Below are 27,956 nucleotides of genomic sequence, written 5' to 3'. Positions count from 1 at the left end.
CGGATTCCCTATGAAGCAGACAATGGGACAGCAATTAGTTGCAAGTGTACCTTTTGGATCCATGCATGTGGAAAGCAGACAAAAGAAGCAGGACTGTATTAAAAGAAAAATCTAACTAGCCAGGGCCAACAACAGTCTTGGCCAATTCTGGAAGAAGCTGTGGAATTAGAGTTGCATGTTAGAGTTATTCCCAGTTGTGCTAAAATAACCAGGCCTTTGCATTTGGCCATCAGTCAGTGGACTACACTGAGAAAGGTGTGACCCTTCTCTCTCTGCAACTGAGGTAACCCTGGTTGGCAGCTAAAGGATATCTTCCTACATCAGCCCCAGAAGACAGAATGTCCTTCTTTGAAGGGGAATCTGGGAGGTGCATCTCAATCTCCATCACAAGCCAATATCTGTACTGTCTTTTCATTAGATTACAAACTTCTCATTTATCAAAACATAATAAATCACACATACACGTGTGTGTGTGTGTATATATACACATATATATATATGTATATACACACACACACACACACACACACACACTTAGAATCATTCCAATGTCATTCACTGTTTTCAAATGAAATAATCAGCTCCAGAGCTACAGAATGACTTCAAAGTTACAAAACTCTCTGGTTTGATTGTGCTGACCCAAGCTAACAATGACCTATTTCTACCCTTGTACTCAGAGATATGGTTCATATTTTCTTTTTGAATTTAATTCTCCTTTAACAGCAGAAATCCTAGATGGTGAGCTTTACATCTTTTCTATCTTTTGGTTCTTACAAACACTCAGCAAGACAGTTTTTTGTCCACATTTTATAGATGAGAATATTGCAAAAAAGCTAAGAAACTTGTTCAGGTTCTTATACCTAGGAAATAAGAGAACCTGGATTTGAATTTAGGACATTAATATATCATCTGCTTGTGATCCTTGTTCAGGGAGAGAGGCTGTTGTAATTGGTGCAGCATCATAAATTAGTCTAGCTGCATGATAGACTGGAGCCCAGAGATAAGTAGTAAGATGACTTGGAAACATTTTAGAATTCACTCTGAAATAGTTTACTTATTTTAATTATGGAAATGAAGACCCATATCATAGAAATCTACACCTTGAAGATTATTATTACAGAGTAGCTCAGAATTTACATGCATTCAATGAGAAAAATAAAAACCTAGGTTACAGAAAATTGTCAGTGGTTCCCCTCACATTATTCCTTGCTCTGCCTCAATCTAGTCTGGACTGATATCAGAGGGAGAAAAAATAATTCAGTGAAGTCAATGGAAGTCATTGCATCAAATCCTGGGAAATACAATATACAATATACTCAGAACTATGAATTTTACTGATCATTTTGAAACATGAAGGTAGTCATTTCAAAATAAATGTATAAACTATCCAACATCTATTCCTGTCTTCTCCATTCTCCTGCTACTGAAATTGAGGAGAATCTCCATCAGTGGATTCAATCCCCTCCTATGTTCTGGGGGGCTATGCTCTTGGGACTATGTTGCCTCTCTTTCCAGCATCTTCCACATCCCTCTTTACTGAACCTATTTCCATTAGCCTTCATTTTATCATTACAAAAAAAAAAAAGAATGAAGAAGTAAAAAATAATCACATGTCTGTTATCTTGCTACAATTCCTTCACATCCCAGTCTTCTAGGGGGAAAAAAAGGTGAACTTACATTATCTCCATTGCTGCACTCATTCCTTAATGAGTTATTTATTTAGCTATTCAGTCAAGCCAAACTATTCTTTTTCTATTTTAGCCTTTTCATTTTCTTCTACTTGGAGTAGTCTTCACAGAAGTCCACCTTTTCTTCAGTTCTCAGCTTACATAGCTTTCCCCTCACAGAAGACTTTCCAGAGCCTCTCAGCACACAGGAGGATACACTCAAGAGTACTCACTATCTTCCCTCACAGTGCTCATGACAATTTTTACTTTTGTATTTAATGGTGTGTTTATGTACTTAATGGCTGACACTTCACTGGTCTGTGAGATCCATGACAGCAGAGACCCTTCTGTTTGTTCCAGCACTGTGAGTCCAGTGCTCTACACATAATAGACACCTTATAAATATTCATTCAAGGAATGGATAAATGAAAGATAAAACAGATCATAACCATCCAACTAAATTTGAAAATATATCAGTGTAAGGTAGTATATTGAGTAGAAAAACATATTGACAAAATACTACCTTTCCTCCTTTTTAAATGTGAGAGAGAATCTAACTCTTCAAGAAGAGGAACAGGAAGTTATTTACCATCAGAAGCACCTGTGAATGTTGTCTTTGGTGTTGGTTGAGGAACAGTATTCTGATCATGATATTCTTGCAGCCTCTAAATTTTTATCTTAGTATACTGCATTTAAAATAATACTAAACTTTTGGTCTAAAAATTCCCCTTTTGTATTCTGTTATTTTATTCATAAGCTGTGTTACAGTTCCCACTCATTTACTTCTACCTGAGATGCCATGCCAGTGAAGTGGGAAAGTAATTCAGGCTTTAAAGTGCTCTACAAACACTTATCTTCTACAAATCACTGTTGGCAATTAAACTGAAAATTTAGAAAAGGCAATTCTTAACCTAATTGATGGGGACTGAAAGCTGTTACCTTGCTCTTTGTTCTTAAAAGCAGAACTGTAACTTTAATCATTCATTTAACCAGCATATATTAAAACATGTAATATTCACCAGGTGCTATGCTTGGTTCTAGATATATAGAAGCATCAGATATGTTCCCTAATACCAGATACTTAATTGCTCTTAAAGATGCCAGAATTACTTATTTAAAAAATAAAACAAAAAAACAAAGAATTATATCAAATTTTTGCTATATTCAGTTAGTAAATGTGCTCTGTGAATAAAGTTAGATGTTGAGTGTAGATGCTAATAAAGTGCTACATGCCAATTAGACATAATTATGCCTATGTGTGTATATATACATAGTAATTGATATTTGTCTAGTACTTTCTATTTTGAAAACTGCTTTTATGTACATTATCTCTTAATTATCATATCAAAACTGTAAAGAAGTTATTATGAGCACCTTCATTTTACTGATTTTATATGAACTTAAACAGACTGACCATATTGTACAGCTAATAAATAGCAGAACTAAAATTCCAACCCACATACTCCACTATAAAACTTTTGCTTTTCCTACTACATCAACTTTCTTCCCCCTCACTTTCTCTCTTGTAGTAACGTATGCAAATCTACATGATAATTAATACACTAAGAAATGTACAATACCATACCATACTTGCCTCAAATCTCACCTTTCATGCCAATCTGCTCGCATTACCTAAACTTAACTTCATTAAAAAGTGATATAAACATGAAAATAATTATAAACTTTGCTCAGCTAAGATAATTAACATTAGTATCAAATATAAAGTAAAATTAACCTTCATCTGTCCCCAAAAGAATACTATTACATCTAAAATAAACCAAGATTATCTCATCTTTTTTTACCATAATTGATTTCATGTAAACAGCATACAAAGCATGGCCTGTCAGGGTGTACTGCAGGGTTCAGAGAGATGATGGAAAAACATACCACTAGACAAACAGTCACATTTCAAATATGGATTTTGAATTCTATATAAAATTTTTAATGATCTACATACAGCACGTAGTCTGTCCGGTCATAATGGCAGACAGACTTCATAAACGCTTAGTGGGTCAACATATGAAGATTTGGATGTAATTACTAGCTCTAAAACTTAAGTGAGGTTCTGTTGTTGCAGGTTAACTTTTAACTAGGCCTTCTGGGTTTCATACAAATCGAAACAGGCAAGAAATCTATTTAAAGAAGGCTTGCACTAAAGGGATAAACTTAATACTAAACTATACTTGAATATATAGAGAGGAGAAATAAACACTAAAGGGATAAAGACACAGGAAATCCTTTTTTCCTTTCAGGAAAGCATGTTACAAAGAATATTTTTTCAGCGGCGCATCCCTCAAAAACATGTTTGTGTAGACACAGAACCAATGTTATTTTTTATCAAATCAAACCAAAAGAAGATAAATAAAAATGTGTATTTATATCATCATTTAAATGCTAGAGTTAAATTAAATTAGTTTCCACTTCTCTCTGATCCCATAGCACTTTGTACATGCCTGTCTCAGCACTTTTCATATTGCACTGTATATAATTATTTGCATTTATACCTCTGCTATCTAATGTAAATTCTAAAAGAGAGAATGTGCTTTGTTCACATTAATGCTCTAGTGTAGAACTGAGTTTCCATCTCAGTAAATATTAGCTGAATTTTTTTGAATCGTGTTATTCTTCCCAGTCCTATATTAGAAAAATATATCAATGCATAAAATACAAAATACTAATTTTTAAAATTGGTTTGAAATAGTCATATATGCTTTCATGCATTGATTTATTCACATGTATTTACTGTCAAATTTGTGCGGAACAGCATTTTAGCTGCTGGGACTGTAAAGAAGGGTAAGAGCAAAGGGCTCTTTCATCTAATGTCACTTGAACCGTAGTGAAAAAAGTAGATATTAAACAATAATTGTCTTGAAAAATTAATAACCTCCAGTAATAAAGATACACTGCACAATTACAGCATCTAATAGAGCTTCTAACCTGCCTTCCTGGAAATTACATTCTAATAGGGAAGATAAAGTTAAAAAAAAAGATACACAAATAAACAATTTCAAATATTAATGAGTATTATGAAAAAAAGTATAGCGAGGTGTGAGAGCACATAAATAGAGGCACTTAATCCAGTTTTGTGGGGCCAAGAAAGCAAATGGCATTCAGCTCACATCCATCACCCCTAAACTGTAGGTTTAATAAGGTCAGGAATCCTCAGGATGACTTTCACATTACTTATACTAAGTACAAGTCATGACAAAATCACTGTTTTTTCCCCTTAGTAAAAATGGCCATAGATACAGTATCTCTTGACTTCAGTAAAATTCTTGAAACTTTTAAAATTCCATTTTAGTTGTTAAAATAGGGGAAAAAATGTTTCCTAGATGATGACAAAATGATTTAGATTAGGAGCTCAGTGAAGAATCATCCCCAAGTTGGACTTCAAACTTGACAAGACTCTGATGGCAACCTGCAAGCTTCTTAATCAGCTCCACATTGTCAGTCATTTTTATGAAAGCATAAAGGATATGATTTTGAAATGTATTCATAGTAGGAATCTTAGAAAAATGGTTCATACCATAGGTGGTTGAATCAAAATTAAGATATATCTCAATGTAGGTCTCAAAATTCAAGAGTATAAAATGTTACTGCTGCCACTACTATCACATTAGCTGTTAGAGCTCTTATGCTTAGGCAACTGTGACTCCTCTCCTTCAAGCCTTAGGGGAGTCTATAAACTAGACCTACTCTCTCCATTTTGTAGACAAGGAAACTGAGTTTCAGGTAGGTAATTTGCCAGAGTCATAGAGTTGCTAGGTAATAAAGCTAGAATTCAAAACTGAGACTGTCTAATGCCAAGACTAGTGCTCTTATCCAGAATTTTAGGTTTCTTCCAACCAAGGTAATTACAAGTTATTTAGGATTTCACAGCTTCATGTCACTGATTCTGCCATTTGCCAGTTATACAGTCTTGGCAAAGAAATTAACCTCTTAGAGTCTGCAGGTGTAGAGAAAATATTAGTACCTACCAAATTAGATTTTATGGTTATTGAATGAACTAATACACAGAAAGCACTTGGAACTGTATCTGGCATGTAGCAAACAATCAATATATGTTAGTTAATAATGCTAATATTATTTTTTTAATTTTATAATAAATGTCTTCCTAGGTTTATAACCATGGCTAAATGCCTACAGATCTGTGTGGAATTGAGATAATCTCTCAAAAATTATAATCTCTCAATTTATTTAGCACTCATTCATTGTCATTTGTTTAATTTTCAATAAATTTTCACAAGGTCCCAGATATTCTTCTCACCTACTCTTATTTCAAAAGCTGACAGTAAGCCAAATATAGGAAAAAAATAAAATAGTAAAAGATATATGGTGCTATTGCTCTAAAACATTTTCTCTAAATATTTTTATCTGTAGCATCTCTTTGTTTTTTTAATTTTTATTTATTCTTCACAGTAAGTCCTTGTTGGTTATCTATTTTAAATATAGCAGTGTGTACATGTCAATTGGGAATGACACATGCATCTCTTTAAAATAAAAATTGAAATACCAAGTGATCCACATTAAGTCTGTGGAAGACTTTATGCACTTGTGAATTATTCTTTAGCTCATGGGATTTGTGATTTCTAATTGAGTGATAATCAAACTGAAAAATCATAAAGGCAAACTTGCTTAGAAAAGTCAACTACATTTACGTAACTGATGAAACTGTTGAGCTGTGTTAATTCATTAAGTTCTTCCTGTGAATGACGTTATTTTGATGCACTAATATTGACTTTTAGTCTCTTCGGACCAAGGCTACCTGCAATTTTTAGTGAGACCATAAGTTGAATATAAAATTTTCTAGGTATGAATATTTTCACCCGAAATACATGCCTCGTTAGTTAGAGGAAGGTATGGTTCACGATCCAGATTTCAGGGGGGAAGGTAGCTATTCTCATCTTTGTTGGAATTTAAAAAAAAAAATTTCCTTATTTGAAAGGACATAGTAGAACCTGCTTACCGGCATCTTCTTACCTTTCTATTTTTTTTATATTACCTTGATTTCTCTACCACCACCCTCCCAAATCTTTATCTTTGTACCTCCTCCATTTCTTCTATCAACATTAAACTTTCCACTGCTCAAAAAAAAAGTCCTGTGAACAAGAAATTGTTTGGTACCACACAGCTTGAGGAAGAGCTCAATTAAATGAAAGTGAAGCAATTCATAAATAACCAATTTTGTGGTAATTTTACTGTTCTACGCTTAATTTTTATATACAATGAAACAGTAAGAAGTATCTAGTTTTGATAAATTTCTCCAAATGTGTTTTTAGTCATCCCATGATTCTGCTGGTTTCCCTTAACTTCACTATTTTTTCCTGTTTATCATGTTTCTTTCACATCCCATGGAATATTGACTGTATAACTAAATAATAAGGAAAGTCAAAGAAAGAGAAATAGATGATCTCCTGATGCATAGTTTTAGCTATAAAAATAATGGCCAGGTGGTAAACAATCACAGCAAATTTGGGGCTTCCAGAGAGAAAGACTAAGTTCAGCTCCAAAGGGACATAATTTGAAGCTTGTTGGGCTACACAATATGGAATTAAAAATAGCCAACCAGTCAACCCAGGATATTTTTTAAATTTCCTATAAAATTTAAATTGCTGTGAAATGAACCTAATAAGCTCAGTAACATTGACATCTCATGCCATTTTAAGCTATTTTATCAGCAATAATAATTTTTCCCCTTTGTGGAATTTTTTTTTGGTAAGTTTCAAAAGTGAGCTACACATTGATGGGGGTAATCCTTTTACAATGTATACATATACCAAATGATAGTATTATATACTAAATACCTTATAATTTTATTTGTCACTTATACCTCAGTAAAACTGAAAAAAGAAAAGAGTTACACATAGAAAACTTCAGCCTGCTTTATAGTAACATCTAAATTATCATCTTAAATGATTTGGCCAATTTGTTCATCATACATACGTTCAGCATTTTAAAAATAAACGTTCTTAGACAGTTTATGGTAATTTGTATTTTGAAGTTTTGCTTAAGAAAATTTCTTTGTTACAATGTCAATGTCAGATTAGAGATCCTCACAAAAGATGTAATTATATTTTTTCTTTTAAGATCTAAATTAGTAAATATTAGTAAAGATAAAGTAGAGAAGTAAATCAGACTTTCTTTTGTATATATGAGTCTTACCATTACAATAACATATTATGAATTTTAAGTATAGAAAATAAATATTATTACAATGCAATCTAGTATAATTGGATTTACAGGATCAGACATAGTTTAGATATCTAATACACAGTATTCTGTGAAGATCTATCAGAAGATTCCTACTTGGCACTGGAAAAGTGGATAGATTATTCTATGTGATGTAGTTGAAAGGACATTATATGTAGAAGTGAAAGCTTAGTTTGAGCCCTCCTTCTAACATGCTAACTGTATGGTCTTTGGTATTTATTCTCCTAATTCTTAAAATTAAAAGATTTTCTTAGAGAAGTTATTTGAATGGTGCTTTCCACCTTTAAAATTGTATGCTTTTATAATTTATTTTAGATGCTATATTTTTATTAAACCAAACAAATGATCATACAGTCCTGATAGAAGATTTGTTAGAGGAACAATAGGAAGTCTGGATAGATAAAGGTTAGACATGATTTTTTGCTACATGAGCAACAGCTCTTTATTTTAAAAAATGGCATAAATATGAAAATATGTTTACTTAAGTAAAATATGATATTATAAATGGACTTATTAAAAGCCGCCTTAATTTCCTCTTTAGTTGTTACTTCATGTCATAAGTTTTCATGATTGGACATTTTTCTTCTAAAAGGATCAGAATGAAACATGATCAATACATACATACAACTGAAAATAAGTGTAAAAGTAAATCAAATTTAAAACAACCTTGTACATATTTACTTGGCTTAAAGAAATGTTTTTTTAAATATATTTTTAGGAATTCTTTTCACATCCTTAACCAGAAGAATTTTTATTTATTTCTCAAAGCCACGGAACAACTGAGCCCATGCACCACGACTACTCTATGGTCTAGAGCCCACAAGCCACAACTACTGAGCTCATGTGCCACAACTATGGAAGCCCACGTGCCTAGAGCCCATGCTCCGCAACAAGAGAAGCCACCGTAATGAGAAGGCCACACACTGCAACAAAGAGTAGCACCTGCTCACCACAACTAGAGAAAGCCCACGTGCAGCAACAAAGACCCAAGGCAGACAAAAATAAATAAATTAATTAAAAAAAAATCTTTTTCTATTGGATATGATTAGATGTAAATGTTTTCAATAAAGGCATGCAGTGTGATAGAACAGTATAATTGGCTTTGGGAGTAGCTATACCCAACTTCAAGTAGTAACTGAATCAATAAATAAATGTATGAAAATAGGAAAGTCACATAACTTTTCTGATGCCCTGTTACCTTATCTGTAAAATGGGGCAATATTATTGGTGTGACTTCCTTTGCTGTACTCTGAGAAAAAATGTACTAATGAATGTTCATTTATTCATCCATATTCATGTTTTAAATCTTTGGTCAACTGTGGTATACAATGCAAATAGATGGTAAGAGAAGTAAAAATAACAAGCAAAACGTATTTTAAAGTAATAGCATTTTTGTGAATATTTTTCCAACAGTATACCTTAAAATATTTTTTCCCTTGCATAATTAAGGAAGGGGCTTAAAATTATATTCCACAATTTTATAATGGTATATATAGACAGTTTTATGAAATATCTTTTACAACTTCCACAAGAATGACTCTCAGGAAGGAAATAAATCTTTTCCTAGAGGAAAATACATTGATTTGCTACTCCTTGGGTTAAAAAGGAGGAACAGAAGGCATAAATGTTTACAAGAGTCTAAATAAAAAATAATCATTAAACTGTTGAATAGTTAAAAGAAAAGCTATTTCTTTTACTCCTTAGAGAGAAGAAGAAGTAATAAAAGAGATGGAGAAAAGTCAGAAAACTGGGCTTAGGGAGGGCTGTGTGTAATATAGGTTGAGAGTAGAATGAAAAAATCATTAGTATTGGGATAGTCAACAGAATTTAAAGAACATAACTGAACAGTAAGAAGCTATCTGTAGTTTCTGAATGTTTCTACCATCTATAATCTTCCTAGTATAATCAACATTCTGATGAATAATTTGTATATATTTTAGCAAAAATCAAAAAAGGATTATGGTAAATTGTATTATTGTGTGCAGTTTTCCACTTTCTCCCTGCTATTGAATTGTTTACCACATTGCCTTTGCCAAGTGACATTGCAGTAACTCGCATGAGAAAAGACTTTACACATATGAAATTAGGCATGGACTCTTACACTCTTGACCTTCATAACAAAAACATGGTACTGGTACAAAGAGAATAAGACACTTATGAAGTAGGCCTAAACCTGAGCTCTGCCCTGGGGCCACACCCATCTGAGGCCAATGGAGATCAGTCAAACCCCAGTACAACCCCTACCTATGCACAGACTCAAGAGTGAGAAAAATGAATATTCACTGTTGTGTCATGAAGATTTTCTGTTGCTTGTTACACAGCATTATTACAGCAAAACTGATCACTGCAGGGATTAAATTTTACATATACAATTTCAAGGTATGAAATGGAGAGACTATTCACTGGAGCAGGAACTTAGACATAGAATTGGCCCATGAGTATACATATACCTTCCTCTAACAGGCCGACTCCACCCAGAAATCTGAGGTTTCATTCAATCTTGGTTATATATTGAGAAGCCTAGTGACCCCAAGTAATATATTAAAAATATATTTATATATACATATTATTTGTGGAAGATATATCATTTTTGTTCAGAAATTCCTATTTATCCACATGACTTTGAAGCTTATCTGAAATCTACTTGCTATAAAACAGACTTCCTGACTGATAATGCTCTTCTATGGTAAGCAGTGGAGGTTTTTTGTGAAAGACAGATAGACATAGAGTGAACCAGAAATTAATCTAGCAAGAAGTCAATGAATTTTTTTTTAATGCAAACAGTAAATGTTTAGTAGTAGAAGAGAGAAATAAAAGGTACTCTAAATCTCTTCCTTGGGAAAAAATATAGGTAGTCCAATATGTAATATAGGACCTTAAAATAATAAATAAATCCTCCAGTAAAGATCTCTAAAACTTGAATGAAGGAGTAAATCATGTGAAGAGTTAGAGAGAAGTGTCCCAGGAAGAGGTACAATCTTCTAAAATTTGTTGGGACTTGTTTTGTGACCTAGTATGTGATCTATCCTGGAGAATGTTCCATATACACTCAAGAAGTATGTGTTTTCTGCTGCTCCTGGGTAGAATATCCTGTATATATCTGTTAGGAACAGTAGATCTATAGTGTTGTTCAAGCCTGCTGTTTCCTTATTGATTTTCTGTCTAGATGTTCTATTCATTATTGAAAGTGGGGTACTGAAGTCTCCTACTATTACCCTGGAGTTCCCTAATTCTCATGTCAGGTCTGTCAATGTCTCCTTATATATTTAGGTGATATGATACTGCATACATATAAATTCATAATTATTATATCTTTCTAATGAATTGACCCTTTTAATCACTGTATAATGATCTTCTCTGTCTCCTGTGATAGATGAAACACTGATGAAAAAGACAAACATTGATGAAAGAAATTAAAGAAGACATAAATAAATGGAAAAACTCTCATGTTCATGAATGTAAAGAATTAATATTATTAAAATATCCATACTTCTCAGAGCAATTAAAGATTCAATGAAATCCCTATCAAAATCCCAATGGTATTTTTTATGGAAATAGAAAAGCAATGCTAAAATTTGTATGGAACCACAAAAGACCTTAAAGAGCCAAAGTAATCTTGAGAAAAAAGAACAAAATTGAGGCATTGCACGTCCTGAAATCAAAATACATTACAAAGCTACAGTAATTAAAACAGTATGATACTGGCATAAAAAGAGAAATATAGACCAAGGTAACAGAAAAAGGAGCCCCAAAATAAGCCCACACCTATACAGTTAACTGATCTTTGACAAGGGAGCCAAGACTACAAGTGGGGAAAAAATAAAATCTTCAACAAATAGTATTGGGAAAACTGGATATCCACATGCAAAAGAATGAAAGGGGAAACATCTTACACCACACACAAAGATCACCTCAAAATGGATTAAAGACTTATAAGACCTGAAATTATAACACTCCTAAAATAAAATATAAAGAAAATAAATAAATATTTGTATAAAAGAAAATGAAAGTGGACTTGTATGTCACATCATACACAAAAATAAAATTCAGATGACAGACAATATAAATAACAAAACAAAAAAGTATCTTAAAATAATATAGGAGAATATATTCATGATCTGAGGATGGCAATTCACAATTGAAAAATGATGAATAAAGTTGGTTATCTTAAAATTAAAATCTCTGTGTATCAAAAGACACCATTAAGGAAGTGAAATGAAAGCCCCAACATTGAAGATGTTTGAAATACATGTAACAAGGAGGGAGCAATATGTTGAATACATAACGATCTCCCAACAATGAAAAAGAACACTCAAGAAGAAAAATCATTGGCAATCCTTTGGATAAAGGGATAAGAGATTTACATAGGCACTTTGGAAAAAACAAAATTGAAATAAATATATGAAATGTTCAATCTCATTAGGGAAATGCTGATCAAGACCACAATGTGATACCACTAAAATTATACCACACTGATCTAAATTAGAAAGATTGACACACCAAGAATGCAGATGGGGACCATTACTAACTCAGAGAATTCTTGAAACAGTCACTACGGAAAGCAATTTCACATTTTCAATAAAGTTAACTATGCTTATAGAGAAACTCAGGCACATTCACTGTGCACCAAGAGAAATCATATAAAAATACTCACAGCAGGATTGATTATAATAGCCCCAAACTAGAAACCACTCAAATATTCATCAATAGTGGAATGTGAAAATGAATTGTGGCATAGATACACATAGAAAATAAAATACATGAATAAACAGAAGAAATGTGGTTGAACCTTAAAAAAGATAAAGATGAATGAAAGAAGGCACATACTAAAACATACATACACTGTAATTCTGTATATACACATTAAAAATAGACAAAAGTAAACTATATTATTTATGGATGCTTATTTAGTTGGTAAATCTACAATAGAAAGAAAGAAACTGTCAGAGTGGTTAACTGTAAGTGGAGGAAAGTGATTAGGACTAGGAAGAAGCACTCAGGGGGCTTTCCTGGTGATGCATTATATACTTGGGATATACTTGCATTTATGTTTACTTTATAATAATTTATTAAATGGTGCATTCATGTTTAATCAATGTCTATATATTACACATTTTTTCTTAAAGTTTAAAGGACAAGATTTGGTCTTAATAAAAGGCTGCAGAAACAGTTGCAATTCTTCCTGTAAAAGTAAAAATTGATTGCCAAACTTCATCATCAGTGAGGCTGTAAAGTCAGCATAAGTAACTGTGGTAAGCTATACAGTTTGTGGAGGATAACTGAATCCAACTAAAGTGAATAGGCCACGAATCCTCATCAGTCTATAAAACAGAAGTACAATTTGTATAAAGTTGGATCTCATAAATAAGTAATGTAGCATTAAAAGGCACAGCAAGATGAATAGAGCAGGGGTTTGTGAAGCAAAAAATGGTGGGTATTCCTTCTTAGGCAAATATTAAATAATTTAAATGGTATATATTTTAAATGGGTGAGTGAAAAACATATTTCCAAATGTGTGACTGAACAGGCTGGTTACAGTTTTTCTCTTTGTAATCTTCTTACACCTGGATATATCCCTCATTATCATTTCCTGTTCTCTCAGGTGGTAAATACATTGTCCTATACTAAATATAAATTTCAATTGTTCTTTGCATTAATAGTGCTTTTTCTTTTTTAACAACTTTATTGGAGTATAATTCCTTTACAATAGTGTGTTAGTTTCTGCTTTATAACAAAGTGAATCAGCTATACATATACATATATCCCCATATCTCTTCCCTCTTGTGTCTCCCTCTCTCCCACCCTCCCTATCCCACCCCTGTAGATGGTCACAAAGCACCCAGCTGATCCCCCTGTGCTACGTGGCTGCTTCCCACTAGCTATTTTACATTTGGTAGTATATATAAGTCCATGCCACTCTCTCACTTCATCCCAGCTTACCCTACCCCCTCCCCGGGTCCTCAAGTCCATTCTCTCGTAGATCTGCATCTTTATTCCCATCATGTCCCTAGGTTCTTCATAACCATTTTTTTTCTTTAACATTCTATATATATGTGTTAGCATACATATTTGTTTTTCTCCTTCTGACTTACTTCACTCTGTATGACAGACTCTAGGTCCATCCACCTCACTACAAATAACTCAATTTCATTTCTTTTTATGGCTGAGTAATATTCCATTGCATATGTGTGTCACATCTTCTTTATCTATTCATCTGTTGATGGACACTTAGGTTGCTTCTATGTCCTGGCAACTGTAAATAGTGCTGCAATGAACATTGTGATACATGTCTCTTTTTGAATTACGGTTTTCTCAGGGTATATGCCCAGTAGTGGGATTGCTGGGTTGTATGGTAGTTCTATTTTTAGTTTTTAAGGAACCTCCATACTGTTCTCCATAATGGCTGTATCAATTTACATTCCTACCAACAGTGCAAGAAGGTTCCTTCTTCTCCCCAACCTCTCCAGCATTTATCATTTGTAGATTTTTTGATGATGGCCATTCTGACTGGTTAGAGGTGATACCTCATTGTAGTTTTGATTTGCATTTCTCTAATGATTAATGATGTTGAGCATTCTTTCATGTGTCTGTTGGCAATCTGTATATCTTCTTTGGAGAAATGCCTATTTAGGTCTTCTGCCCATTTCTGGATTGGGTTGTTTGGGTTTTTTTTTATATTGAGCTGCATGAGCTGCTTGTAAATTTTGGAGATTAATCCTTTGTCAGTTGATTCGTTTGCAAATATTTTCACCCTTTCTGAGGGTTGTCTTTTCATCTCGTTTATGGTTTCTTTTGCTGTGCAAAAGCTTTTAAGTTTCAACAGGTCCCATTTTTTTATTTTTGTTTTTATTTCCATTTCTCTAGGAGGTGGGTCAAAAAGGATCTTGCTGTGATTTATGTCACAGAGTGCTCTGCCTATGTTTTCCTCTAAGAGTTTTATAGTGTCTGGTCTTACATTTAGGTCTCTAATTCATTTTGAGTTTCTTTTTGTGTATGGTGTTAGGGAGTGTTCTAACTTCATTCTTTTACATGTAGCTTTCCAGTTTTCCCAGCATCCCTTATTCAAGACGCTGTCGTTTTGCCATTGTATATTATTGCCTCCTTTATCAAAAATAAGGTGACCATATGTGCATGGGTTTATCTCTGCGCTTTCTATCCTGTTCCATTGATCTATATTTCTGTTTTTGTGCCAGTACCAGACTGTCTTGATTACTAAAGCTTTGTACTATAGTCTGAAGTCAGGGAGCCTGATTCCTCCAGCTCCATTTTTCATTCTCAAGATTGCTTTGGTTATTCGGGGTCTTTTGTGTGTCCATACAAATTATGAAACTTTTTGCTCTAGTTCTGTGAAAAATGCCAGTGGTAGTTTGATAGGGATTTCATTGAACCCGTAGATTGCTTTAGGTAGTATAGTCATTTTCACAGTGATGATTCCTCCAATCCAAGAACATGGTATATCTCTCCATCTGTCTGTATGATCTTTAATTTCTTTCATCAGTGTCCTATAGTTTTCTGCATACAGGTCGTTTGTCTCCTTAAGTAGGTTTATTCCTAGGTATTTTATTCTTTTTGTTGCAGTGGTAAATGGGAATGCTTCCTTAATTTCTCTTTCAGACTTTTCATCATTAGGGTATAGGAATGCAAGAGATTTCTGTCCATTAATTGTGTATCCTGCTACTTTACCAAATTCATTGATTAGCTCTAGCAGTTTTCTGGTAGGGTCTTCAGGATTCTCTATGTACAGTATCATGGCATCTGCAAACACTGACAGCTTTACTTCTTCTTTTCCTACTTGGATTCTTTTATTTCTTTTGCTTCTCTGACTGCTGTGGCTAATACTTCCAAAACAATGTTGAATAACAGTGGTGAGAGGGGACAACCTTGTCTTGTTACAGATCTTACTGGAAATGGTTTCAGGTTTTCACCATTTAGAACGTTGTTGGATGTGGGTTTGTCATATATGACCTTTATTATGTTGAGATAAATTCCCTCTATGCCTACTTTCTGGAGGGTTTTTATCATAAATGGGTTTTGAATTTTGTCAAAAGCTTTTTCTGCATCTATTGAGATGATCATATGGTTTTTATTCTTCAATTTGTTAATATGGTGTATCACAATGATTGATTTGTGTATACTGAAGAATCCTTGCATTCCTGGAATGAACCTCACTTGATAATGGTGTATAATCCTTTAATGTGCTGTTGGATTCTGTTGGCTAGTATTTTGTTGAGGATTTTTCCATCTATGTTCATCAGTGATACTGGCCTGTAGGTTTTTTTGTGTGACATCTTTGTCTGGTTTTGGTATCAGGTTGATGGTGGCCTTGTAGAAAGAGTTTGGGAGTGTTACTCCCTCTGCTATATTTTGGAAGAGTTTGAGAAGGGTAGGTGTTAGCTTTTCTCTAAATATCTGATAGAAATCACCCGTGAAGCCATCTGGTCCTGGGTTTTTGTTGGAAGGTTTTTAATCACAGTTTCGATTTCAGTGCTTGTGATTGGTCGTTCGTATTTTCTGTTTCTTCCTGGTTCAGTCTCAGAAGGTTGTGTTTTCTAAGAATTTGTCCATTTCTTCCAGGTTGTCCATTTTATTGGCATATAGTTGCTTATAGTAATCTCTCATGATCCTTTGTATTTCTGCAGTGTCAGTTGTTACTTCGCCTTTTTCATTTCTAATTCTTTTGAGTCTTCTCCCTTTTTTTCTTGATTAATCTGGTTAATGGTTTATCAATTTTGTTTATCTTCTCAAAGAACCAGCTTTTAGTTTTATTGATCTTTGCTATTGTTTTCTTCATTTCTTTTTCATTTATTTCTGATCGGATCTTTATGATTTCTTTCCTTCTGCTAACTTTGGGGTTTCTTTGTTCTTCTTTATCTAATTGCTTTAGGTGTAAGGTTAGGTTGTTTATTTGAGATGTTTCTTGTTTCTTATGGTAGGATTGTATTGCTATAAACTTCCCTCTTAGAACTGCTTTTGCTGCATCCCATAGGTTTTGGGTCATCATGTTTTCATTGTCATTTCTTTCTAGGTATTTTTTGATTTCCTCTTTGATTTCTTCAGTGATCTCTTGGTTAAGTAGTGTATTGTTTAGCCTCCATGTATTTGTATTTTTTACAGATTTTTTCCTGTAATTGGTATCTAGTCTCATAGCGTTGTGGTCAGAAAAGATACTAGATACAATTTCAATTTTCTTAAATTTACCAAGGCTTGATTTGTGACCCAAGATATGACCTATCATGGAAAATGTTCCATGAGCACTTGAGAAGAAAGTGTATCCTGTTGTTTTTGGATGGAATGTCCTATAAATATCAATTAAGTCCATCTTGTTTAATGTATTATGTAAATATTGTGTTTCCTTATTTATTTTAATTTTAATGATCTGTCTGTTGTTGAAAGTGGGGTGTTAAAACTCCCCTACTATGATTGTGTTACTGTCGATTTCCCCTTTTATGGCTGTTAGCATTTGCCTGATATATTGAGGTGCTCCTATGCTGGGTACATAAATATTTACAATTGTTATATCTTCTTCTTGGATTGATCACTTGATCATTATGTAGTGTCCTTGCTTGTTTCATGTAATAGTCTTTATTTTAAAGTCTATTTTGTCTGATATGAGAATTGCTACCCCAGCTTTCTTTTGATTTCCATTAGCATGGAATATCTTTTTCCATCCCCTCACTTTCATGCTGTACATGTCCCTAGGTCAGAAGTCAGTCTGTTGTAGACAGCATAAATATGGGTCTTGTTTTTGTATCCATTTAGCCAGTCTATGTCTTTTGGTTGGAGCATTTAATCCTTTTACGTTTAAGTTAATTATCGATATGTATGTTCCTATTACCATTTTCTTAATTGTTTCGGGTTTGTTGTTGTACGTCTTTTCCTTCTCTTGTGTTTCCTGCCTAGAGAAGTTCCTTTAGCACTTGTTGTAAAGCTGGCTTGGTGATGCTGAATTCTCTTCCCTTTGCTCGTCTGTAAAGATTTTAATTTCTCGGTCGAATCAGAATGAAATCCTTGAGGGGCAGAGTAATCTTGGTGGTAGGTTTTCCCCTTTCATCACTTTAAATATGTCTTGCCACTCCCTTCTGGCTTGTAGATCTTCTACTGAAAGATCAGCTGTTAACCTTATGGGGATTCCCTTGTATGTTATTTGTTGTTTTTCCCTTGCTGCTTGTAATATTTTTTTCTTTGTATTTAATTTTTTATAGTTTGACTTATATGTGTCTTGGCGTGTTTCTCCTTGGATTTATCCTGTATGGGACTCTCTGTGCTTCCTGGACTTGATTAACTATTTCCTTTACATATTAGGGAAATTTTCAACTATAATCTCTTCAAATATTTTCTCAGTCCCTCTTTTTTCCTCTTCTCTGGGACCCCTATAATTCCAATGTTGGTGTGTTTAATGTTGTCCCAGAGGTCTCTGAGACTGTCCTCAATTCTTTTCGTTCTTTTTTCTTTATTCTGCTCTGTAGTAGTTATTTCCACTATTTTATCTTCCAGGTCACTTATCCGTTCTTCTGCCTCAGTTATTCTGCTATTGATTCCTTCTAGAGAATTTATAATTTCATTTATTGTGTTGTTCATTATTGTCTGTTTGCTCTTTAGTTTTTCTAGGTCCTTGTTAAACATTTCTTGTATTTTCTCCATTCTATTTCCAAGATTTTAGATCATCTTTACTGTCATTACTCTGAATTCTTCTTCAGGTAGACTGCCTATTTCCTCTTCATTTGTTTGGTCTGGTTGGTTTTTACCTTGCTCCTTCATCTGCTGTATGTTTCTCTGTCTTCTCATTTTTCTTAACTTACCGTGTTTGGGGTCTCCTTTTCTCAGGCTGCAGGTTCATAGTTTCTGTTGTTTTTGGTGTCTGCCCCCAGTGGCTAAGTTTGTTTCAGTGCATTGTGTAGGCTTCCTTGTGGAGGGGACTAGTGCCTGTGTTCTAGGCTGGATCTTGTCTTTCTGGTGTTCATGTTCTCATCTGGTGGTGTATTTTGGGGTGTCTGTGACCTTATTATGATTGTAGGCAGCCTCTCTGCTAATGGGTGGTGGTGTGTTCCTGTCTTGATAGTTGTTTGGCATAGGGTGTCCAGCACTGTAGCTTGCTGGTTGTTGAGTGGAGCTGAGTCTTGGCATTGAGATGGAGATCTCTGGGAGATTTTTGTCGTTTGATATTACATGGAGCTGGGAGGTCTCTGGTGGACCAATGTCCTGAACTCGGCTCTCCCACCTCATAGGCACAGGCCTGACACACAGCCGGAGCACCAAGACCCTGTCATCCACATAGCTCAGAATAAAAGGGAGAAAAAAAGAAAGAAAGTAAGAAAAATAAATAAATGAAATAAAATAAAGTTTTTAAATAAAAAATAATTATTAAAAATGAACAAATTAAAAAAAACAAATATAGGGCTTCCCTGGTGGCGCAGTGGTTGAGAGTCCGCCTGCCGATGCAGGGAACACGGATTCGTGCCCCCATCCGGGAAGATCCCACATGCTGTGGAGCAGCTGCGCCCGTGAGCCATGGCCACTGAGCCTGCACGTCCGGAGCCTGTGCTCCACAACAGGAGAGGCCACAACAGTGAGGAGCCCGTGTACCGCAAAAAAAAAAAAAAAAAAAAAAAAAGAAATACAGAAAGAAGAGAGCAACCAAACCAAAAAACAAATCCACCAATGAAAATAAGCACTAGAAAGTATACTAAAAAAACCCAAAAAAACCCGACAGAAGCCTAGGACAAATGGTAAAAGCAAAGCTATACAGACAGAATCACACACACAAGCATACACATACACACTCACAAAAGGGAAAAAGGAAAAAAATATATATATCGTTGCTCCTAAAGTCTACCACCTCAATTTGGGATGATTCGTTGTCTATTCAGGTATTCCACAGATGCAGGGAACATCAAGTTGATTGTGGAGATTGTATCTGCTGTTCCTGATGCTGCTGGGAGAGATTTCCCTTTCTCTTCTTTGTTCGCACAGCTCCCGGGGTTCAGCTTTGGATTTGGACCTGCCTCTGCATGTAGGTCGCCATAGGGCGTCTGTTCTTCGCTCAGACAGGACAGGGTTAAAGGAGCAGCTGATTTGGCGGCTCTGGCTCACTCAGGCCGCAGGGACGGAGGGGTACGGATAAAGGGCGTGACTGCGACGGCAGAGGCCAGCATGACATTGCACCAGCCTGAGGCGCGCCTTGTGTTCTCTCGGGGAAGTTGTCCCTGGATCACGGGTCCCTGGCAGTGGCGCGCTGCACAGGCTCCCTGGAGGGGAGGCATGGATAGTGACCTGTACTTGCACATAGTCTTCTTGGCGGCGGCAGCAGCAGCCTTAGCATGCCCATCTCTGGGGTCTGCGCTGTTAGCCGCGACTCGCGCCCATCTCTGGAGCTCCTTTAAGCAGCGCTCTTAATCCCCTCTCCTCGCGCACCACAAAACAAAGAGGCAAGAAAAAGTCTCTTGCCTCATAGGGAGTTTCAGACATTTTCCTGGACTCCCTCCCTGCTAGCTGTTGTGCACTAGCCCCCTTCAGGCTGTGTTCACGCAGCCAACCCCAGTCCTCTCCCTGGGATCTGACCCCCGAAGCCTGAGCCTCAGCTCCCAGCCCCCACCCGACCCAGAGGGGAGCAGACAAGCCTCTCGGGGTGCCCGCCACCCACCATCTCCGCCCGCGAAGGGGCTTCCTAGTGTGTGGAAAACTTCCCTCTTTCACAGCTCCCTCCCACTGGTGCAGGTCCCGTCTCTATCCTTTTGTCTTTTTTCTTTTTTCTTTTGTACCTACCCAGGTACATGGGGAGTTTCTTGACTTTTGGGAAGTCTGAGGTCTTCTGCCAGCGTTCAGTAGGTGTTCTGTAGGAGTTGTTCCACATGTAGATGTATTTCTGATGTATCTGTGGGGAGGAAGGTGATCTCCACGTCTTACTCTTCCGCCATCTTGAAGGTCTCCAATACTGCTTTTTAAATCAACCCTATATATACTATTCTACATGTGGCAATTCTAAAAGTAGAGAGATTTCCAGTATCAACAGTTTTTCTCCATTTATCAAGACTACTTATTTACTTGCACGTATGTGTATGAGGTAATCCAAACAGGTATTTTAGTTGTTGACATATATTTCTCTTTCTACAACGTTCATGAATCTTCAGTGGAAAAATGTACTTTCAGATCATTTTAATCCATTAGGTCTAGTTTAATTTAGCATCTTATAAGACCCAAATATTGGGCTGGGTAGTAAGGTTTCTAGGATCAATATGACACAGTCTCTGCTTTCAAGAAATTTGAGTAAATGGAAACTTTCAATAGACTTTGGTAAGCACTAGCAAAAAGTTGTGCACAGTGTGAGATGGGCCATTTAGGACATAGGAAAGTTCGGAAAAAGCTTTTCTGGAAAAGATTATGTTTGACTAAAATTTTCAAGGATGAGCTATCTAAATAAAAAATGGAGAATGAAGAAATGAGGGCAGAGGGCATGAGCAGAGGCAAACAGACATGGGACAGTTCTGAGAACATGCATTAGTAATCTCAAGCAGGTTAGTGTTCCTGGAGGTGAAGTTGTAAAAGCAGTAATGGGAAGTGTGCCTTGTTTGCTGCATTGAGGGTTACTTTCTACTACTGAACTATGTTTGTTAGAGACATCCCCAGCAGTTACATTAAGGATAAGTATGAGGTTTGTTAAGATTAATGATAGGATAATGTATTAGGAGGTTGTAACAATAGGTCAGGAGACATATAATGAGAGCCTGACTGTTGTTGTTTTGGAGAGAGGAGAAAATTTGAAAACTATTTGAAGCATGTAAAATTATCAAGATTGGTGATTGACTGGATACGGACAGTGAGGGAGAAAGAGAAGACTGAGATGCCTCTCCAGTTTGGCTTGGGAATAATAAACTGAGAGGCAGAATTCAGGAGAAGAAGCCCTTTCTGAGGAAGATGAAAATAAGGGTTCAATCTTAAACATGTTGAATTTGAGGTGCCTCTAGGACATTCAGGCGGGTTTGTTTTACAGATAAATGTCTATTTGAGGCTGTAGGCTGAAGGAGCAGAAGCAGTTATAGATATAGCTGTGGAAGACATCAGCATCCAAGTGTAATTAAAACAGTGGTTTTTAATGTCCGTGGAATTTCCCCCCAAAATGTGTAGAATTAAAACAAATGAGAAGACAGTTCCAATATCCAGAGTTTGTTTTGGAGGTGATGAATATGGTTATTACCCTGACTGTGGTGATGGTAACACAAGTGTACATGTATATTTCCCAACTGAAAGTCACCAAATTGCATACATTAATTATCTGTCCCTTTTTGTATACCAGTTTTACCTCAATAGAAATAGGAGGAAAAGGACCAATACAATATTTTTTAAAGAAGGTTTATGAAGAAACAGATAAAGGGAAGACAGAAAGAATCAGACATGCTTAAACATGAAAACCAGGAGCAAACAGGTAGTAGAGTCTCATAAAGGAGAGTGTGAGATCCATCTCAAATGCAGCAGTGAGGTTATTCAGATAAAGATGACATTTAGCAATAAAGAGGTCATGAGTTACTACGGGGTTGAGGATGGATATCATTCATTATGCATCTGGGATTATACAACTGTGAATATTTATACACACACACACACACATATGCACACGTACATGTATCTATTATAATAGCTGATAGTAAGACTAAAAACTGGCGAAAGGATATATCCCAAGTAAATATTATAAAAATATATGCATAAAATTTTCTAATCTATTTATGAACCACTAATTGAATATCTGAAAGATCACCAAGCTTCAAAAATACTCACAAGCAATAGATAAATCTCCATTATAAATATTTTTAGGTAGCAGCATTAAAATGGACATCATTAAGTTTTCAAATTGTGTGGGTTTCTTTACTTGACTGAGCACAGTTTTTGCATTATATAGTTTGATTTGACAAGAGAACCCATAAAAATCCACACTTGTGGCCCACTTAAAAAAGTAGTATTATAGTTTTAGGCACTGTTGAACATCATGCTGAGCTACAAAAGCTAAATAAAACACCGTAAAGCTCCCCACCTTCATTTCATTTTTAGAACCCCACACAGGGAGACGACAACTACGTTAATCAGAGACAGACCACTGAGGCTCAGATTTATTTTGTTTAATATTAAATTGTATAGTTGAAGGAGATATCAATTTCTTTTTAAAATGGCACCATCACTACCCTTCTAAACACTGCAGTTTACTAATGATTTTAAAACTGCTTTAAGGGTTTAAAACTGAATCACTACCACTTCATCTCAGCTGAGATTTAGCATGCAGATCTCACAATGGGAATACATTTCTGTTTCAGGTTAAATAAATTCAGTCTGTCTTGTTTTAGAACTAGAAGAACATTTTGTTGACTCAGAGCTCTATTTTTGTTACTTAGAGCTAAAAGAAGTCAGTTCAGCATAAGAAATTCTACAAGGTATTAATTGGAAGTTTGCTGGGAAGAGGTTCACTCTGTATTGTATATAATGCTGAGAACCTTTTTTAACCTTAACAGGCAGTGTTGTTTCCAAATATGCCTTCTCTGATGAATCTGTGCACGCATGCATGCCCAGGGCTACTCTGAAAACTAAGATGAAGAACTGAAAAAGTATTCTGGCCCCTAAGAAACTCCTCAAAGAGATGCTATCGTGAAGGCTAGACACCTTTGATATGAGCTCCAAGGTTTCCTCTCTGCTGCTCTCCCTTCAGTATCCACTGACCTGAAACATGCACACAGAGTGATGCGCTGAAGCACCTACAGCAGCAAGTGTGCCTAAGTAAAAACACCCTCTCATTCTCCTTGATAAGCTAGACTCTGTTAGAAAAGTACAAAGAAGTTCTCTTGTGACCCTGTATCTAAGACTGTGTTTATTAAAAGATCTTCCTTTATCTTCCCCTCACTCTCCAACCCAGACTCAAGATTGAATCTATGAGACACTAGTTGAGAAAACAAATGAAAATGACACACACCATATTGAAAAAATCACATCATGATTTTTTATCTCCTGTGAAATACTGTGAAGGGTACTGAACAAAACATTACACTGACAAGTAAAGTCTTTTTATTAGTGGCTATTTCATTAGGCCTTCCTGGCCTTCCCCATCTGAACTCAACATGTATTAACCAATTTTCTAGAACTTCTCTAAGCAAATCTTCCATAATTGACAGACAATTGACTTTTTCTCAAATTGCCTTTTCGGCTCAATTATGTCTTGCATCACATCCACCTGGTATATCTATTTCTTTTTTTTTTTTTTTTAACCTAGAATTTTACTAATTTGTTAAGTTACTGAAGATGATACATTTTCCCCATGAATCCTGACAGAGCCACCTTAGTCCTTTGTGGTGTTTTTCATTCCTTTTAGTAAATAATCAGTATGACACATTTGACATTTGACATAGAGACACAATCTATTCTTACTGTGTTTGCTAGATTTTATTCTATATACATCTTTCCCCCAACTATACTGCTACTGCTTGTGTTTTGAGAATATGGAAAAGATTCTCAAATTTAAGTGTGGTATACTATATCTGTGTATAGTAACTTCTACATTAAAAAACAAGTTTAGCCAGACTATTACTCAACCATAAAAAAGAATGAAATAATGCCATTTGCAGCAATATGGATGGACCTAGAGATGATCACACTAAGTGAAGTAAGGCAGAGAACGACAAATATATGATATCTTACAAAACAGAAACAGATCCATAGACATAGAAAACAAGCTATAGTTACCAAAGGGAAAAGGGGGGCAAATAAATTAGGGGTTCGGGATTAACATAAACACACTATTATATCTAAAATAGATAACCAACAAGGACCTACTGTATAGCACAGGGAACTATACCCAATATTTTGTAATAAACTATAAGGGAAAATGTTATTGAACCCTGACCTCTGGCCACCTCCTAGGGGTAGACAACTGAACTAAGCTGTACCAATTTTTGAATTTGAATGGAGAGACTGAAGCTAGTTGAAGCTGCTACCTTAGTGGCAGTGTCCATGTAGTCCAGTTGCTGAGGCCTCCACAGACTATGGCCCATGGAGACCGCTGCCACCATTATGTCACGAAAGCCGGGGTGGGGGAGAGGTTCGCAGCTGCTTCAAGGCCTGGGCCTGGCCAGTGGGCGGCCCTGGCGAAGGCTCTGGAGCTCTGCAGGACACAGCCCTCAGCCTGTCCCTGGGCCCCCAGCTCACCCAGTGGCCTAAGGCTGCAGGGCCTGGAGGGCCCTGGGGAGAAGGCCTCCATCTGCCTCTCACCGCATTCTGCCCAGAAGACCACAACGAGGCTGACTGAGCGGGACCTCTAACCACGCGAAGGGTCACGTGTTAATGGTCATATATAATACTAATGGCTGTGTGCCCACTCTGCCCGTATTACAAAAATAATCTGAGAATATATATATGCATAACCATATCACTTTACTGTATACCTGAAACTAACGCAACATTGTAAATCAACTATACTTCAAATTTTTTTAAGTTCATTTTTAATATGCTAATAAAACTTTTGGCTCTGTATAATCCAGAAATATTGCTTCAGAAGTATTACCTAGTAAGTAAAGTTTGATACTACAACACTACCTTAATAAATAAAAAGGAAATACACGGTTCCTTCAGCATTTGAATTCAAATATTGGTTTACTCGTACTAAAACATCATTAGAACAAAAACGCGAAGTTGGTAACTCAAATTGAATACAACAACTAACCATACATATTTTGGTTTTAAGTGTGTCTTAATAGCTTTTGGTGACAGTTAAAATTAAATTTTATAAGTAGAGCATGAGTCATTTAGTGAAATTAATGTATTATATAGTTATCATTAGGTAGCAATAGGAGACCATTGTGATGCATCGAACTTCCATTCTATGAACTGGAACTGTGCTGAATCAGTGGGATGCGACTGCTTCGGATGTTTTCCTTCTCCTTTGTACTTTCAAACTCATTTTGGTTTTTATGAAAACATGTTATTGCCTAAAGACCAGGACAATTATTCCTTTATCAAACTGTGAGTGCTAACGTCTATATTTCAATTTTTAATGCTGAGAAATTATAGAGAATGTTTCTCATCAAATTTAAGAACCAGCAGACAATAAATAAAAGTTAATGCTGTAATTCTTTCAAAGACAAAGAATCACTAGGAAAAGTGGCAAAGATAGGTTAAGAGAAAGGAAAAATAAAACTAAAACTCAATCAGCATGCTAATGTCTATGTATGTGTTATGACCTGCATATTCCCTATGGGTTTTATGTCTCCAATGCTAAGTAAATTAAAAGAAATGGGAAAGATAATTTTCCTAAATTTCCAATACCTCTTTATTTTATCTGAATAATTGATAGATATAATTAAAATAATTTTCAGTTGTCATCAAAGTGGCATCCTAGAGTGACAACTGTAATATAATTTAACTATCATTATGATTAAACTATTACATTAGTTCAAGTTTTTTTTTTTTTCCGAAAACAAGTTTTATTTGGGAAGAGTTTCTAATTGTTAAAGCTGCAAGCAAGTTACCTTCACAAGTATAGTTCTACAGACCTAGTAGTTTCAGAGATCCCAGTGTTCAAAGGTACACCTCAAAATTAATAACAAAAACACACCCACGGCGAAAGGGGAGAGCTGTTAGACTGGTTTGGAATGTACAGCCATGGATTTCAGCTGGGCTATTATAATTGCCTTCTAATTCAGCTTTCTGGATTTATAATCTTCCATTACAATCTACTTAGCAGCAATCTTTATAAAATAAAAATCTAATGATACCAGCACCTCAGACCCTCTAAAGGTCCCCCCAGCACCTTCTACAAAGAGAAACATTTATGATGTGGCACATCTTATTTAATGTAATTATGACATGTCACATGCTGTCATTTGTCTATGCTTTTATCCATGCAATCAACTTTCCTTAGACAGTTTCTAACCCCTTTCAACTTCCTTCTCACCAGTATTCATACTTCATGAATCAGCTTCAACATTGCCCCCTTTCTCTGTTTTCAGAACATGCCCCTCTTACAGATTTAATCACCTTCTTTGCTTGGTGTAACAGAAACTGTCAGTGCCCCATGCATGTCCCTCAGAGCATGTATAGTTTCTGGCCAACTTCCAACTGCTAGTAACTGCAGTCTCACTGAAAGCCCTTATATCAGAATTGCAGAGAGCTGGATGCTTGCTTGGAGGTAGGAAGTGCTGAAAATGTGCCCTCAGCCACAGCATCGCTGACCAAGAACTCTCAGGTGTTAGTGTGTGAATTTACCAGTTCCATCACTTTTCAGGATCATTAATTCTGGGGAATGTATTTTGTGTCACTTCCCAGAATTTGCCCTTCAGATTAAGCTCCATTTCTCTTAAGGACAGCTGGTTAACTGCAATCCCTTTATTGTCTGCCTTCTCTTCTCTGCATCACTTCCTCACTTCCCTATTAGTATTACTTTAACTTCCCAGAAAAACTATTTATACCTGACTCTTTTGTCGCCAGGTTTTTTCTTGTAGAATCTACAGTAAAACTTTTGATACCAGAGGTACTCTGTGGGGTTCTGGAGTTGAATGTCTTGCTGGCCACATGGCATCAAGACCACTTGGCATGTTGTAACAGAATAATTACAAGACTCTCTCTTGTGGTGAATTGGGATGCTAAAAAGGTATAAGGGGATGTATATTTTATCAATTTCTCCAGGATTTGAGAAAGATAGTGACAATGATAATGACAATGACTATAGAGTTAACAGTTGTTGCAAGTATTGTCAGTGCTCTCAGGAAAAAAACTGATGAGCTCAAGCTCAAGTCAGAGGGGTCTCGCTGACAGCATTTAAAGAAACCCTCCTCTTTTAAAGCCAGAGAGAGGATTGAACTGAAAAACAGACCGTTTGTTTGATTGTAATAGTAGTTGAATTGTAGAGAAGATTTACTGCAAAGCACCGGCAAACCTCTTATTTAAAATTCCAGGCCTTAACAGGAAAGATGTAGGACCCTGAAACCTGGACTTGAGGTACCAGGTTGACTCACTCTTGCTGGAGGATTCTTTCCTTGCCTGGAGACCACATAGATGCATCATCTGAGGTCAACACTTCAAGATATATGTACATTCCTCAAAAATTTCCCT

The 27,956-nt window shown here is 35.8% G+C and overlaps 1 protein-coding gene across 1 annotated transcript in view; it reads right to left on the bottom strand.

The window, feature by feature from the left end:
• The window catches only part of PCDH15 (protocadherin related 15), a 711,784-nt gene that overhangs the window by 192,611 nt on the left and 491,217 nt on the right, over positions 1–27,956 (bottom strand). The gene's annotated exons all lie outside the window — the stretch shown is intronic.

The sequence above is a fragment of the Orcinus orca genome, chromosome 14, assembly GCF_937001465.1.
Source record: "Orcinus orca chromosome 14, mOrcOrc1.1, whole genome shotgun sequence".
In the NCBI taxonomy this organism is placed as follows: Eukaryota; Metazoa; Chordata; class Mammalia; order Artiodactyla; family Delphinidae; genus Orcinus; species Orcinus orca.
This window is presented reverse-complemented; position numbering and strand designations above follow the sequence as displayed.